Source organism: Staurois parvus, unplaced genomic scaffold, assembly GCF_062004578.1.
Source record: "Staurois parvus isolate SC_StPar_1 unplaced genomic scaffold, SC_StPar_1.0 ptg001468l, whole genome shotgun sequence".
Lineage (NCBI taxonomy): Eukaryota > Metazoa > Chordata > Amphibia > Anura > Ranidae > Staurois > Staurois parvus.
In genome coordinates, this window is record NW_028319264.1 from 507074 (window position 1) to 523544 (window position 16471).

General features: G+C 43.6%; 1 protein-coding gene across 1 annotated transcript in view; it reads left to right on the plus strand.

Moving 5' to 3' along the window:
* Window positions 1-16471, plus strand: part of EED (embryonic ectoderm development) — a 65770-nt gene that overhangs the window by 2527 nt on the left and 46772 nt on the right. The window lies entirely within an intron of this gene.

Consider the following 16471-nt stretch of genomic DNA (forward strand, 5'->3'; position numbering starts at 1 on the left):
CCCCTCACCCCCTATTACTGTGTGATGTCTGTAGTACAGGGGCTCCAGGGGAGAGGCGACCCTGTCACCCCCCCCTATTACTATCGTCTTTATTTTTTTCTCCTCTATTGGTTGAACTAGGTAGACTTGTGTCTTTCTTTTTTTTTTCAACAAGGCTAACTATGTAACGTATCGGTACTATAGGGGCCCCAGGGGGGAGGGGACCCTTTTACCCCCCTTATTACTGTGTGTTGTCTGTACTACAGGGGCCCCAGGGGGGAGAGGACCCCACCACCCCTTTATTACAATATATGGCTCTATGCGGGAGGGGGACCCCATCACTTATTTCTGAGTGATGTTTATAGTATAGGGAGAGGGTGCTTCTATCGTTCTCTTATTACTGTGCGTTTTCTGTAGTAAGGGAGTCCTATCGGGGAGGGTGACCCCATCACACACTATTACTATGTGATGTCTGTAGTACAGAGGCCCCATGGGGATGGGGACCCAATCACTCCATTATTATATTACGTGGGGGGGGGGGGGAGCCTTATTACTCCCTTTTTACTGAGTGGTGCCTGTACTATAGAGGGAGGGAGATCCATCATTCCCTTATTACTGATGACTGTAGCACAGGGATCCCATGGGGGGGGGGGGGGGGGGGGGGGGCAAACCCCATCACTACTGAATTATGCCCGTAATAAGGGGGCTCTATGAGAGTGGGTGACCAAATCACATCATTCTTATTGCTGTCTGATGTGTATGGTACAGGAGCCTCATGAGGGTGGGTGACCCCATAATTCTCATTACTGTTTGACATATGTTAGGGACGCTGACAGCTCGAGAGGAGAGACGGTAATCGGCATTCCGCGGAGGGGACATCTACACTGATCATCAGAGCACTGATGATCAGTGTAGCCTTAGCAGTGCCACCTGTCAGTGTCCATCAGTGCCAGCTATCAGTGCCACATCAATGGCACATATCAGTGCCACCTATCAATGCCAATCAGTGCCTCCAGTCAGTGCCCATCACTGCAGCCTCATTAGCGCAGTGTAGGAGAAAAATTGCTTATTTACAAAATTTTATAACAAAATCTAAGAAAAAAAATTTTTTTTCCCTAATTTTCAGTGGGTTTTGGTTTGTTTAAGAAAAAATAAAAAACCCCGAGGTGATTAAATACCACCAAAAGAAAGCTCTATCTGTCACAAAAAATGATAAAAATTTCATATAGGTACAGTGTTGCATGACTGCGCAATTGTCATTCAAAGTGTGACAGCGCTGGAAGATGGCCTGGGCAGGAAGGGAGTATAAGTGCCCTGTAGGCTTGTGGTTATGCTTGGCAAACAAAATCTACAGCGGGTAAAATAAGTATTGAACACGTCACCATTTTTCTCGATACGTATATTTCCAAAGGCGCTATCGACATGACAATTTTCATCACATGTCGGTAACAACCCATGCAATACATACATACATACATACATACAAAGAAACCAAAACAAGGAAGTTCAGAAATGTAAGTGTAATAAAATGGAATGACTCAGGGAAAAAGTATTGAACACGGTAACTGAAAATTATTTGGTACAAAATTCTTTGATGGTAATGACAGCTTCTAGACACCTCCTGTGTGGAGAATCTAGTTGCATGTATTGCTCAGGTTTGATTTTGGCCCATTCTTCCACACAGTTAGCTAGTCTTCAAATCTTGGATGTTCTGTGGGCCTCTTCTATGAACCATTCTATTTTCTTTCTTTGAAACCAATGGAAAGTTTCCTTGGCTTTGTGTTTGGGACCATTGTTTTGCTGAAACGTCCACCTCCGTTCATCTTCATCATCCTGGTAGATGGCAGCAGATTTTTACCACGAATGTCTCGGTACATTTTCCCATTCCTCTTTCCTTCAATTATATGAAGTTTGCCAGTACTGTATGCCGGAAAACAGCCCCACACCATGATGTTCCCACCTCCAAACTTCACTATTGGTGTGGTGTTTTTGGGGTGATGTGCAGTGCCATTTGACCTCCAAACGTGGTGTGTATTCTGGCATCTAAGAGTTCAATTTCGGTCTCATCTGACGAGACTATATTCTTCCAGTATTTCACAGGTTTGTCTAAATGTTGTTCAGCAAACTTTAAATGAGCTTCAACATGCTGTTTCTTCAGCAATGAAGTCTTGCGTGGTGAGCGTGCATACAGGCCATGGTGACTGAGTGCATTACTTATTGTTTTCTTTGAAACCATTGTACCTGCTAATTCCAGGTCTTTCAGAAGCTCTCCACAAGTGGTCCTTGGCTCTTGGACAGCTCTTCTGATCATTCTTTTCACTCCTCTGTCAGAAATTTTGCGAGCAGTACCTGGTCATGGCTGGTTTATAGTGAAATGATGTTCTTTCCACTTCCGGATTATTGCCCCAACTGTGCTCACTGGAACATTCAGAAGTTTAGAAATCCCTCTTTAACCAATGCCATCATTATGTTTTGCAACAATAAGGTTGTGAAGGTCTTGAGAGAGCGCTTTGCTTTTACCCATCATGAGATGTTTTTTGTGTGACACCTTGGTAATGAAACACCTTTTTATAGGCCATCAGTTGAGACTGAACCAGCCGATATGAATTTGCACTGACAAGGGGCATGATTGCTTTACTAATTGCTGAAAGATTTCAATGGGTTTCTTGACTTTCCATGACGTTTTGCACCTCCATTTCTTCAAGTGTTCAATACTTTTTATCTGTGTCATTCCATTTTTTTACACATAACGTAATGAATATATTTGTTTTGGTTTCTTTGTATGTATGGATTGCATGGGTTGTTACCAACATGTGCTGAAACTTTCATGTCAGTAGCACCTTTTTAGAAATATTTACCCAGAAACATGGTGACTTGTTCAATTCTTACTTTACCCGCTGTATATGACCAGCTTTAGATGATCTGTCATTGCTCTCTGGGCACCATATCCAATATGCTTAAGAGCCTTTTACAAATTTCTGTGCTATTGTTTTGAGCTAGGATTCCGGGTCTTTCCACAGCCCACCTCTTTTGTGATACCACAGGTATGTAGCCAAGTTGTACTAGGGCCAGTTTAGGTGGTAGCTAATTATCCTGCCAGCATTTCGGGAACAACTAGAGGAATCGCATACAAGCACCATACAGAATCATGCCCTGGCCAAGATTCAAACCACTAAGCCACTGGTGGCACATATATATATATATATATATATATATATATATATATATATATATATATAACATCGCAACAGGTAAAACTTGTCCTTGACCACTTAGTTGTAGATTAGATCGATAACACAAGCATGGGTCCACATCTGTCCCGATAACACAAGCATGGGTCCACATCTGTCCCGATAACACAGGCATGGGTCCACATCTGTCCCGATAACACAGGCATGGGTCCACATCTGTCCCGATAACACAGGCATGGGTCCACATCTGTCCCGATAACACAGGCATGGGTCCACATCTGTCCCGATAACACAGGCATGGGTCCACATCTGTCCCGATAACACAGGCATGGGTCCGCATCTGTCCCGATAACACAGGCAGGGGTCCGCATCTGTCCCGATAACACAGGCAGGGGTCCGCATCTGTCCCGATAACACAGGCAGGGGTCCGCATCTGTCCCGATAACACAGGCAGGGGTCCGCATCTGTCCCGATAACACAGGCAGGGGTCCGCATCTGTCCCGATAACACAGGCAGGGGTCCGCATCTGTCCCGATAACACAGGCAGGGGTCCGCATCTGTCCCGATAACACAGGCAGGGGTCCGCATCTGTCCCGATAACACAGGCAGGGGTCCGCATCTGTCCCGATAACACAGGCAGGGGTCCGCATCTGTCCCGATAACACAGGCAGGGGTCCGCATCTGTCCCGATAACACAGGCAGGGGTCCGCATCTGTCCCGATAACACAGGCAGGGGTCCGCATCTGTCCCGATAACACAGGCAGGGGTCCGCATCTGTCCCGATAACACAGGCAGGGGTCCGCATCTGTCCCGATAACACAGGCAGGGGTCCGCATCTGTCCCGATAACACAGGCAGGGGTCCGCATCTGTCCCGATAACACAGGCAGGGGTCCGCATCTGTCCCGATAACACAGGCAGGGGTCCGCATCTGTCCCGATAACACAGGCAGGGGTCCGCATCTGTCCCGATAACACAGGCAGGGGTCCACATCTGTCCCGGGTTCAGTTGGTTGCCCAGGATTCTAGGGGCATAAATGCAAAAAATGTGTGGCAAATATATATATATATTTTTTAAATAAGATGCCCTCAATTACAATAAATGTCAACCTGATTTATAGCCTTTTTCCTTGATTAATGTCTGAGTATGTATAAAAGAAAAGCAAATCCCTCCATGGAATGGTGGCATTCCATCGTGTTAGTTGGTAGGTAACTCCAAGAAGAATGTGGTTTCTTCCTAGTCAGAGCATGGTGTAGTTGAGATCAGAGGATGTAACAGATGACAGGCCTTGTTCTAATTATCTCGTTTACTTAAACAAACTCTGACATATTTGCCCTCTGGCAGTCTTTTCATAGTTTGGCACGGCTGGTATATTGTGGATTTTCATCCTCTTTTGTAGCAGTTAACTTTTTACCTGCACTGCTAATTAGTTATCATGCAACTGTATTTTTTTTTTTTTTTTTTATTCTTTTTAATCTGCCTATTCACTTTAAGCTGGTCATACGTGGATTGAAATTTCAGTCCGTGTGTGGCCACTGTGATTGAACAGAAGTCGATCTACTAATCAACTTTGGTTCAACCGTCGGAAAATTTCCACTCTTCAGCACTGCAGGCAGCATGTATTTGTGTATTCTGATGGTGGGAAAGTCAAAGAATCCACTGTGAATGTGGATCCTGTGGGAATCAGTAGTGAACAGGGGCGGACTGACCATTTGGAAACTCAGGCACTGCCCGAGGGCCCGGGGTCAGTAGGGGGCCCCATGAGATGCCCCTGGTACCTTTTTCATAGGCTTTTTTGAGTTTGGGCAAGGACACGGGCCCCATGATCTCCTATTGCCCGGGGGCCCCATGGGTTGTCAGTCTGCCCCTGGTAGTGAGGTTATTTTAAGTGGAAGCCTGAGCCAGCCAGTCGTTCTTTCAGTCTGAGGCTAGGTTCACATCTATGCAGATTGCGGTTGATGCATTTTCTGGGTGCATTATGCAGTTTTTTTTGTTTGTTTTTTTTTCTCACAGCCATTTTTGATGTGCGTATGTGGGTTTTTTTTTTTAATTCTTTCTTTTAGGGATGCTCCAAAATTTGGTGACCAAAATGTTTTTGGCCGATATGGAAAAAAAAGCACTGATACAGGTGCCGAAAAAACTCTGTCGCTGCTGCCCCTCGCCACCGGCCACCACTCGGTAGTTCTCACCCTTACCTGAGAAACCATCGAACGATCCCAGCACTGGGCATAGAGTTGAGTGAAGGAAAGATGGCCTCCACTCCTCTCTATGCCCTTGGAGGACCGGAGTGATGTCCCTTCCGGTTCTGGCCATTTAAAAAAAAATGTTTTAAATTATTTTTATTTTGAATGCACTAGATCAGTGCTTTTTTTGCTCTAATGCTTTACATTGTTCAGTGTTGTTCAAACCACACATGTGAGGTATCGCCACGAACATCAGAGCAGGAGCAATAATTCAAACACTAGACCTCCGCTGTAACTTTACACTACTAACCTGTAGACATTTTTAAAGTATCACCCATGGAGATTTTTAAGTACCGCAGTTTCACGCCATTCCACGAGCGTGCACAATTTTAAAGCATGACATGTTGGGTATCTATTTACTCACTGTAACATCCTCTTTCATATTTTACAAAAAAATGGGGGTACATATTTTTTTTAATCAAAGTGTATTTTTTTCCCTCCCAAAAAAATTCATTTTTAAAAACTGCACGTTTCGGTTTTCGTCCAAGTGCATTTGAATTTTTCGGTTTTGTCACCAGAATTTTCATTTTGGTGCACCACTACTTTTTCTTTTCATGGTTTAGCTGCCGGCGTCCTTAACAGCCAGCAAACAACATGGTCGTTAAGGATCAGACTGCCACCGCGTCCTTAACAACCGATGAGTCATCAGCTGTCAACAGGTTTCCCGCTGACAGCTGAATATAAACACACCTATTGCCAGCATTTAAACAATCGGGAAAAAACACGCCGGCTTCCCCCCCCAAATCCATACCAGGCCCTTTGGCTCTGGTATTGATTTTGAGGGGGAAACGTGTCAAAATAAAAAAAAAGTGGGATTGGGTTCCTCCCCCCAAAGGTTTATATTGGGCCCTAATCCTATCATGCAGTCCAGTCAGGAAAGTGGGGATGAGCGGGTGGGTGCTTTGGGGCAGGGGGACTTCACCCACCCTTTCCAAAGCACCTTGGCCCCATGTTGATGAAGACAAGGGCCTCTTTCCCGCAACCCTATGGCTATGGGCGTCTGTGGAGGGTGACTTATCGGAATCTGGAAGGGGGACCCCAGAAGCCTACCCCCACCAACCTCCCCCCATGTGAATGACTATGGGGTGCTCCTGACGAAGGCTCCATCCCGTCTGACAGCTCTTGATCGTGCCTTCAAGGGGGTCATTGAGCCCGTCCTGCACCAAAGTCCCCCCCCACATGTTGAGGCCATAGCCTGGCATGGTTAGGAGGAAGGGACCTGCCAGGCTATGTTCTTGGATAAGGGTCTAGTATGACTTTTGGGGGGACCCCACACCAATTTTTTTTTTTTTGTTTTTTTTTTCCATTTTATTTTGGTGTGGGGTTCCTCTTAAAATCCATATCAGACCCGAAAGGGTCAGGTGATAGCTCCTCAGTTGTTAAGGACACGACGGTCATACCAGCTTAGTCACACAACACACAAAATGTATCAAAAATGCAATACTAGCGTTTTTGATGCGGTTCCATTGAAGTCTGTTATATGCAATACACAAGCTGCTGTGGGAAAAATGTCCCTGACCCTTTCAAAAATCCACACCAGCTCAAAACGGACAGATGTGACCTAGATCAATAGCAAATCATGTTAAATGAACTGTAATGCGTTTCTGCAAACGTGAAAACGCAATGAAATTTGCAAAGTGTGAACCTAGGGCAAATGTGCAGTCTATGGATCTACCAATACTGCTCCAGCTGTGAATAGGTGTTGACGGGTAAAAATCGCTAAATGTTTTTTCATATCTTTCACACTGGATGATTTCCCAGATGAGTCTCAAGCCTGCTGCTGGAGTTTTGGTTATGCAACAGCAGTGGCAGTCCCCTGCAGCCGCCAGAGGTGCGTCCCCTGCAGCCGCCAGAGGTGCGTCCCCTGCAGCCGCCAGAGGTGCGTCCCCTGCAGCCGCCAGAGGTGCGTCCCCTGCAGCCGCCAGAGGTGCGTCCCCTGCAGCCGCCAGAGGTGCGTCCCCTGCAGCCGCCAGAGGTGCGTCCCCTGCAGCCGCCAGAGGTGCGTCCCCTGCAGCCGCCAGAGGTGCGTCCCCTGCAGCCGCCAGAGGTGCGTCCCCTGCAGCCGCCAGAGGTGCGTCCCCTGCAGCCGCAGGCGATAGAGTGTAAGGGGTAGAACCTCTTTGATTTTATGATTCTTTGTCTCCACTGTAGATATATCCTCCTATTTCTATTCATGTAATGTTGCTCTGTCCTGCCATCAAACCCCCCCCCCCCCAATCCCCCATTACACAGTTGCAAAAAAATAAATAAATAAGTGGACGAGGGTGACATACCTGCTGAACCTTGCAAATTTGCAAGAATGCCACACTTGGATTCCTTGTGGCATTTATGTATGTCCTAGATTGTAAGCTGGAAAGAGCAGGGCCCTCGATCCCCTCATGTTTTGCATTGTATTGGTATTGTTCTGTCACATGTTCTGTCCCCCTTTGTAATGTACAGCGCTGAGCGAACTATTGGCGCTTTATAAATACTGTATAATAATAATAATAAACAGTCCCTTGCACTGACTCCTGGGATTTCTACATCACTCATCCCGGGAGGCATCTTGGGGGATATTGTGCATGCATAGAAATGGCACAAGGGTCTCTGCCAGTTGACTGTCAGGGTCTGCGCCATATGTGAATGTACATTTACTGGGAGCTGGTGCACGCATGGGGATAGGCCAGGTCCCCAGGACTGTCTGTATGCATGGGTCTCTAATCAAGCAGTGTACGGAGATCTTTACAAGCAAGACAACGTTGGAATCCATGGACCGGTAAGTATAGTTTTTCCTGCTTTTCTACAAGTTTTAGGATTTAAAAATCTTATTAAAGGTGGTCTCTAAGTTTGCAGCAGTTTTACAGTTCTCAAGCCTGAAAAGAGATGTTTCCTGGAACCTGTCATTTGCTCCTCAGTTTCTCCCTTCTGGAGTAGTTATCCCTGTAGACTTGTTTGTGACTTGCACTTAGAGATGCAAGATCTACCAGTGCATTACAGCAGACTGGAGACCCCTGTGTGTGTGTGTGTGTGTGTGTGTGTGTTTGTAGGGATGGGGGGGTGTCATATAGTTTTTAATGCTTGTGTGCATGCCAACTGTTCATTGAGAGATACCCACTTTTTATAAAGTGTTGTTTCGGTCTGTATCTTAAAAGTTATCCTATCCAAGGCCCACCCTTTCTGCTTACTCAGGAAGCTTTTAGGCCGGTATGACTATGTTTTTCTGTAGGTTTTTAGCATAGCTTCTGCACCTTTTTTTGGGAGGTTGGGGCACTGTAGTAAGTTCTAGCTGCAGAAACCGCTATGAAAGGGTTTTTCACTTTCTGGCTGAAAACGGGAATCCCCTTTTTAATGTGAAAGCGTAGACCTGATCTTTATTTGCCTCTCTGGAAACCACACAATAGTTTGAGTTGAGGCAAAAAAAATGAAAACGTCAAATTGCAGGAAAAAAATTGTTCTTGTCTGACCTACTTTTATCCTACAGATGTGAGTCAGCATCAGAAATATGTAGGTTGGGCCTTTTCTGCTTTGCATTTGGGTTCAGTTTAAATGTCAGTGATGTCAGAAGCATTTTACAAGAAGAAAACTATAGAATTTTGCAGTTAGATGTAACTGAATAGCCCATAAACTGTATATTTGAGTGGAAGTAGTTTAGAACCCTGTCAGGAGGGATAGTCCTCTTGGATGTATGTCATCAGAACGGGCATCTCCTGTTCCTGTGTCAAGTAAAAAAAAAAAAAAAAAGTAAACTTCCAGTTGCTCTTTTTGGTACCATAGACCAGCCTTTCTCAACCAGGGTGCCTTGAGGTTTCTTCAGGGGTGCCTAGGCAAAATGTCTAAAAACTGCCCAAAACTTGTATACAAGCCAGCAGGTGGAAGAAGGCTGCTGTTTCGTTACACAACACCACAACTTTTCATTGTGCACCATTGCGACCTTCAATCTGCCGGCATCCTGACAACCAATGACATCAGTTGATAAGGAGGATGTTGGCTGCCTGCACAGCATCCTAGTTTGACCCTCCCCTGCCCTTCTCCATCAGTGCTGGGGTCACATTAGCTCTGTGATGGAGAAAAACTGAGGGAGAAGAGAAACATAGGAATACTAGTCAGTACCAGTGTGCAAAAGTGTATTTGCTTTGGAAGAATAAATCGCCTCCATCGTTGGGTGTCCTATATGTGTGGATGTTGCGGTTTTATATAAAACTTTTAGAATAGCTTTTCACATTGTAGAATGGAGTGCCTCAAGACTGTCCATTTTAAAGGGTGCCACAAGACTGTCCATAATTTTAAAGGGTGCCTCGGGACTGTCCATAATTTTAAAGGGTGCCACAAGACTGTCCATAATTTTAAAGGGTGCCACAAGACTGTCCATAATTTTAAAGGGTGCCACAAGACTGTCCATAATTTTAAAGGGTGCCACAAGACTGTCCATAATTTTAAAGGGTGCCACAAGACTCTCCATAATTTTAAAGGGTGCCTTCACTGAAAGAAGGTTGAGAAACACTGCCATAGGCAGTGATGACATTCATTTTGTACAATTGTGAGATATTGCAGATGAATTTTAAAATTTCCCTGGAAGGCACTGGTGATGTAGCCTTCCCAGAAGGCAGCTGGGAAACCCTGGCTACTTCACCAATGCCTTGAGAGAGGCAGAAGTGAAAATGAAAAAAAAAAAAAGTAGTAAATATACATAAGTCCGCATTTTGCATTAGCTACCGCATTGTGTGCAGAGCTACCTGCAAATGTGATTTAAATGTTTTCGAGGGAAAGCACCACTTTAAACTTTATAGGACTTTTAATAAAGCCCAAATCCAGAATATTTGTATCTAACTGTTGGTATGAAAAAAAAATGCTCGTTTTACGCTCAAATTTTAAAATCACATGATGATCCTTCTCTCTTCTTTACTTCCTGGGATCCTTCTTCAGATGTCCACATCATTGCCTTCTTGATATGCAGACCTTCTATTGGTGGAGGCAACACTTTCAGTGACCCTGTCCCCGTTAATAGGCTCCAGAGGCAAGAGAACAGACCTGTGCCCAAGAAGATAACAAGCAGGGAAAAATCTCTGTTCCCAAGGGCAGGAAATTGGCTTGTCTCATAGAAGCCGAGTCAGAAACTGGTGTGCACTGCAGTGTGGTTTAGAAAGAGGTGCCTGGGATTGAGACTGATGAGTAAGATAATTGATGCACAACCAACTATTTATATTTTATTTTTCCCTGAAGTGGGGCTTTAACCACCTCCCGCCCGCCATATAGTTCAATGATGGGCGCAAGGTGGTTCTCTTGTTCTGGGAGGATGTGATATGACGTCCTCCCATTCTCACCGCGCATGCGCGGTTGCGCTTTAGAGTTCATTGTGTTTAAAGGCTACCCATTGAAATGGGTGTGCTACCATGGTACCCAAACATGCTGGGAATCTCACGTGGTATTTTTGCTAATGAATCGTAATACACTATTATTATTATTATACAGTATTTATATAGCGCCAAAAAGTTTGCTCAGCGCTGTACATTATAGTCGGGGACAGAACATGAGACAATACAGTAACAATACAATACACGAGGGGTTCGAGGGCCCTTTAATTTTGGATGAAGCAGTGGAGGGTTAATCCTGCCTTCAAGATATTTTTTGGCCATTTGTGTCTCGCTGGGGAGATTTCCCTTCACTTCCTGTTCTCTAGACTCAACAGGAAGTGAGGATCTCCCATCGTACAGTTGTCACAGGAACAAGTGTGTCTATTGGAAGATTTCCTCAACTCTCCTGTTGTGGTGCCAATGCAAATTTAGGATTTACCCTCAGTTTAATTCCTGGTGGAATTGGTGAGCATAACAATTAAAGAGAGCGAATCTCCCCAATGAGGAGACAGATTTAAAACTAGATGTCTGTTCTCACCTCTCATCACTTTATCCAAATCTAAAAAAAGTTTTGCCTTTAGTTAATTTTTATCACTCAATGAGATTTACATTAACCTCCCTAGCGGTCTGATTATGTCCATATTTCTGTGCTCAAAGCGGTACATTTTTTTTGCATGGAAAGATGTATTTTTTTTATTGTAGGCCTGTAATTTTTAGGAATAACTCACTGAAATCTGTCCGAACAAGAGTCCAGTAAACATCCCGGGTAGGATAAAATTTGAAACACGAAATCATAAATTATAATTTAATAATCATAAAAAATAATATAATACATTTAATTTAATAATGTAATCAAACAAAAAACACTGAAATTTGATATATAGCGCCAAGTTCGCACATCACTGAGCAAAGTCACAGAATCGTTTTCAGTGTCTGATGACGAATTTCCCCACAAATCATTATCACTCAATTCTGCAAGTGGTTCTGATTTACTATCGCTGTTCTCTAGCCGGTCTAAAACTGCTTTTGACCTAAAGGGACGCTTTTTGGACGCCATGGACATTTCTCAGTTTCCAGGCAGAAAGAACAGTAAAAATGCAGGCAGGGCACAGGACAAAGCACTCGGGACAAAATGTATGTGAAATGGTTTGATACAGTAATGTTCTACTATGTGATTTTAGTGAATGTCACTTTTTGTCATTTTCAAATTTCCCAACAGTTTCGTCCCACGTACGAGTTCATGGAAGATTTTATTTTTTGCAATTTTTTTTAGAAAATGATAGAATTGTTTTTTTTTTTTCACACAAAGTTGTCACTTAAATGTTACATTGCTCACACATGCCATGGGTATATGTGGATTAACTTCCCAAATACATTCTGCTACTTCTCCCGAGTATGGGGATACCACATGTTAAAGACTTTTTGGCAGTCTTACCACATACATGTCCCCAAAATCCAATGACCACCTTCAGGCTTGCAAAAGGCATATTTCCTCATGTCACTTCCTCACTCCCTATCGGATATTTTTTGTCACAAGGTTTGGAAAGGAAAAAAAAACTTTTTTTCAAATTTTTCATTTTCCAAAAACTTGTGGCAACAAATGAGATATGCAATATACTCATGCTCCTTAGCAAATACGTTGGATTTTCTGCTTTCCAAAAAGGGGGTCACTTGGGGGGCTACTTCTACTCTCCTGGCATTTCAGGGCCAACATTAGATGCTTATGCCACACATCACCCACTCCTCTAAACACTTGAACACCAAGCTTTTTCTGACAATTTTTTGCTAGAAAATTACTTTGAACCCCTAAACATTACATTTTTTTTAAAGCAGAGGCCCTAGAGAATACACTACCCTCTTATTTGATCACTTTTATTGTTATCACAGGGAATGTAAATAACCCCTGTGATAGTAGTCAGTGACGGATATTCTTTTCTAAAAAAATCTGAGGTCTATTAGACTCTAGATCTCTCCTCTGCCCTTAAAGCATCTGATCACGCCAAGATCGGTGTGATCAGATGCTTTCCCAATTTAAAAATGGCGCTGTTTATATCCGGCGAAACAGAACTGATGAAGTGCTCGTTGCTTCTGGTTTCTTAGACTATGAAGATGATTGGACCCATGCTGGTCTCTAATCAGCTCTGTGGTCAGCCGGTAGAACTGCTGCCTGTATTCTCGTGTTCCCCAGTGGGACGGGAGAACCGGAGAAAGCCTCGAAATGCGGGGGATGACCCTTTCCGATGCTTGTAAAAGCGATCCAGTGGCTAATTAGCCACTAGGACAGCTTTTGCAGTAAAGCTGACCACCAGCTGAAAAAAAAATACCTGGATGATGCCTGTAGCTACAGACATCATCCTGTTATGACTACTCAAAGTCCAATGACATACCAGTACGTTGTTGGTCCAAGTTGGGCATATATGTAACAGCAGAGAACACGGGCATATGATGCATCGGGTCTGTGGATCAATATGATTACAGTTAATTTTTTTTTTTTTGTAACGACCATGTTTAGGGCTAGGCCCCAAAAAATGTTAAATTGGGGACTGTGCAAATTGTCTGGCATTAACTGAATTTGGGTGGGCAGCAATGTATTGTGTTTTATAAATTGTTTTGACCCACAATCAGGGTGGATTTGATTTAAATCACTAGTGAAAAGGCTCGATTTTAAATCATCATTTTTAAAGAGCAGCTGTCATCTCTGTCCGGCAGCGGCTGCTCCTCTGACGTGCTGTTGACTCACCGACAGTCCCATTCACTTTAATGGGCCGGCTGGTGATGCGGCAGTGACACAACAAGGTGAGGGACGTGTCGGCAGCAGGTGAGTGGATGCCCGATAACAGGAACTGCCATGACGGATCTAAAATGACAGGTGCCCTTTACATGTAAGGAATCTGACTCATTCTTGCTGGTGGTTAGATTCTTTAATATTTGCAAACCAAATGAAGGTTTCCTTTTTAGAATAAGTTGTCATGTTAGTAAAACAGCGATATCAGAACAGATTTTATGTTAATAGGTTAATCACACATAGCTGGAGAACCACTCAAATTCTTTTATATCATGTTTTTTTTGTTCATGGTTACTCTGAAAGTGTGTGAATGCATCAATACGGTGCATGTTATTTTACCTTTCAGATCTTGGATTCATTGAATGAGTTTACAAAAAATGTAAATATTGCAGAATATACAGCCTCATGCTACATAACTAAGCTCCATTTCATGCTGAACAAACTAAATGATTAATGTATCTGAAATAGAAAACTATCTTTAGATACATTTTTTTTTTTACTGCAAAAGCATTTTATTAAAATAAATTTGTTAAAAATAAAAAAAAATCAGATTTTTTATTTTTTTTTAAGAAACATAATCGATTTTTATCCACCCTGCCCACAATCAATACAAATCTTCCGTGAAAAACAGTGGAGGGGCTAAATGGTAGTGTTGGGGACACTATACTAAGGAGGCACTAGTATAGTTCTGTTCGTGATTAATATATTGATCCGTACAAACCCTATACTAGTAATGGCGGTGATCAGCGACCTTTAGAGTTAGTTTGATAGTGTATGGGTCATCTATCACTAGCTGACCCTGTCTGGGAGGGGTGCTAACTGACCCTGACACTATCTGATGTCACTGGTGGCAGTAATACAGTGAACAGTGAAAAATCCTACATACTGACACTACTAACGGCACTGGCTGAGTGACGGGTGATCAAAGGGTTAAGTGTGTGTGTGTGTAAGTAAGTAATGTGCTTTACCCAGTGGGGTGTTCTCTCTCCTCTCCCTGAACAAGGATGAGTGCGCGAATGCACGTTCACACCCAGAAATAGAAAGCAATGTAAGAATATGTCGCTTTGCCCCGCGAACATTGTATCACAGGCGATTGGAAACAGTTTTAAAAAAAAAAACAAAAAACTTAAAATAGTGAGAAAAAACCTATTTTTTTATTTGACAATTGTTTTTTTATTAAAAAAAACACACTTCAGTAGTTCAGTAGTAGCATGGAGGGGGGTTGATCATGGCTTTTTTATTTATATATATATTTTTTTCATTTTATTTTGCAAGAGCAATAAAGATTAGCTCCTGCAGTGCAATGCTTGCTTTGAGCTGTCATGAGTGGGTTAAGTTCATGACCATTCAAAATACTAGTGGTCTGTGATTGACTACAGCTAATCACATGGTACAGGGTGCAGTGATTGGCCCATGTACCATGTGAGAGCTGTGGGCCAATCACAGCTCCCCAGGAAGAGAAGCAAAACTGTTGTGAATCAGATTGATTCATAACAGCTTTTCTAGCATTGTGATCATTGGATCACATTGTCTTGGAAATTCGCTTTGAACGAATTTCTCCTTACCGTGAGTACTCGCAGTTGGATGCGTAGAAATCCCCCATAAAGCTGTGCGAATCTCGCTTACCATGACTACAGCTAAACGCCACGATTCCTGCCTCTCCAACTGGGTTAGCTATCTTGAGATGTGGGGAAATAGAGTTTTGGTTACCCAGGAATGATCAGGCGACACTCTCAGGTTGCTGTTGGAATTCACAAAGAGGCGGATCCAACCCCAGCCTCCGATTTTTATATACAAGTACACACACGCCCCCCACATGAATAAGGTCAATCCCCTCCCACAGAACAATGCATGGGGAGTGCCTATACACAGGATGTACATTCCGATTGGAGCGTAGCCTTTCTTATCTATCACTGGTCCTCCCCCCATGAGCCCTCTGAGGTCAGCAGACTTCCTCCCCTCCTCCCATGAACTCTCTATGGAGAGCATACTTCCTGTCCTAGCTCCTAGTGGTATGTAAATTCTCTGTACAAGCATTCCCTAGATCAAACACCAGTCTGTATCTGAATGGGCCCGATACGATCTTCATTAAAACACATCCATCCAGTTACAGTTCAGGTCGGTAGTGGTTGTAGAGATATCCATGAGCCTACACGCGGAGTTCACTTTGCCTGGCGCCTAGACATATGAAGTCCATGTGGTACTATGTTGCTGATATGTGGATACAGGCCCGCGGCCTACTGCCGGTGGGATTCGCATCGAATGCCGTGGTGGTATACACGCCGGTCTATAAGCGCAGATCTGCCATCTCATCCATTACCGAGCTGAGTACTGTAATACATACATTGCAAATGCGCATGGCCCAATTGCAGCCTTCAGAGCTTTAATTAAGCCACACGAGAGACATATGAATAACACTCATATATGACACATTTAAAGTTCAACCAACAATACAAAATTTCCATGACAACATGAATACTGGGATCCGCATTCCAGTTGTGGGGGGTGCGGTGGTGCTGCGTCCCCCTTGCGTACCAGTACGCAGCTCTGCCTGTACATGCCGCCCATCTGCAGTACAAGCACTGTGGGCGGTCGGCTAGAGGTTAAAGTGCAGAGAAGCTGTGAATAGGCTGTGTTTGGTGGATACTATTTAAAATGTTTATAAAAAAAAACAAGAGATATCAAGTTAAAATCCAGTGTTTAAATATTCTGCCTTGCTCATTCTGAATTTTAAAATTCGCTTTTGCTTCAATAATTTCTTTATCCCCAGGGCTGTGACCCATGTGGTTAACGCTTTTACAGAATACAAGGCATTCTGTGAATGGAGCTGAAGAGATTGTTGCATAGCTGTCCCACCTCTCCTTCATTTACAAAATGGCTTGTACTCTGTGAATGGGTGATGAGAGAGAAGGGGGCAGGGATGCGACTGGAGGTCCTCACTGCCA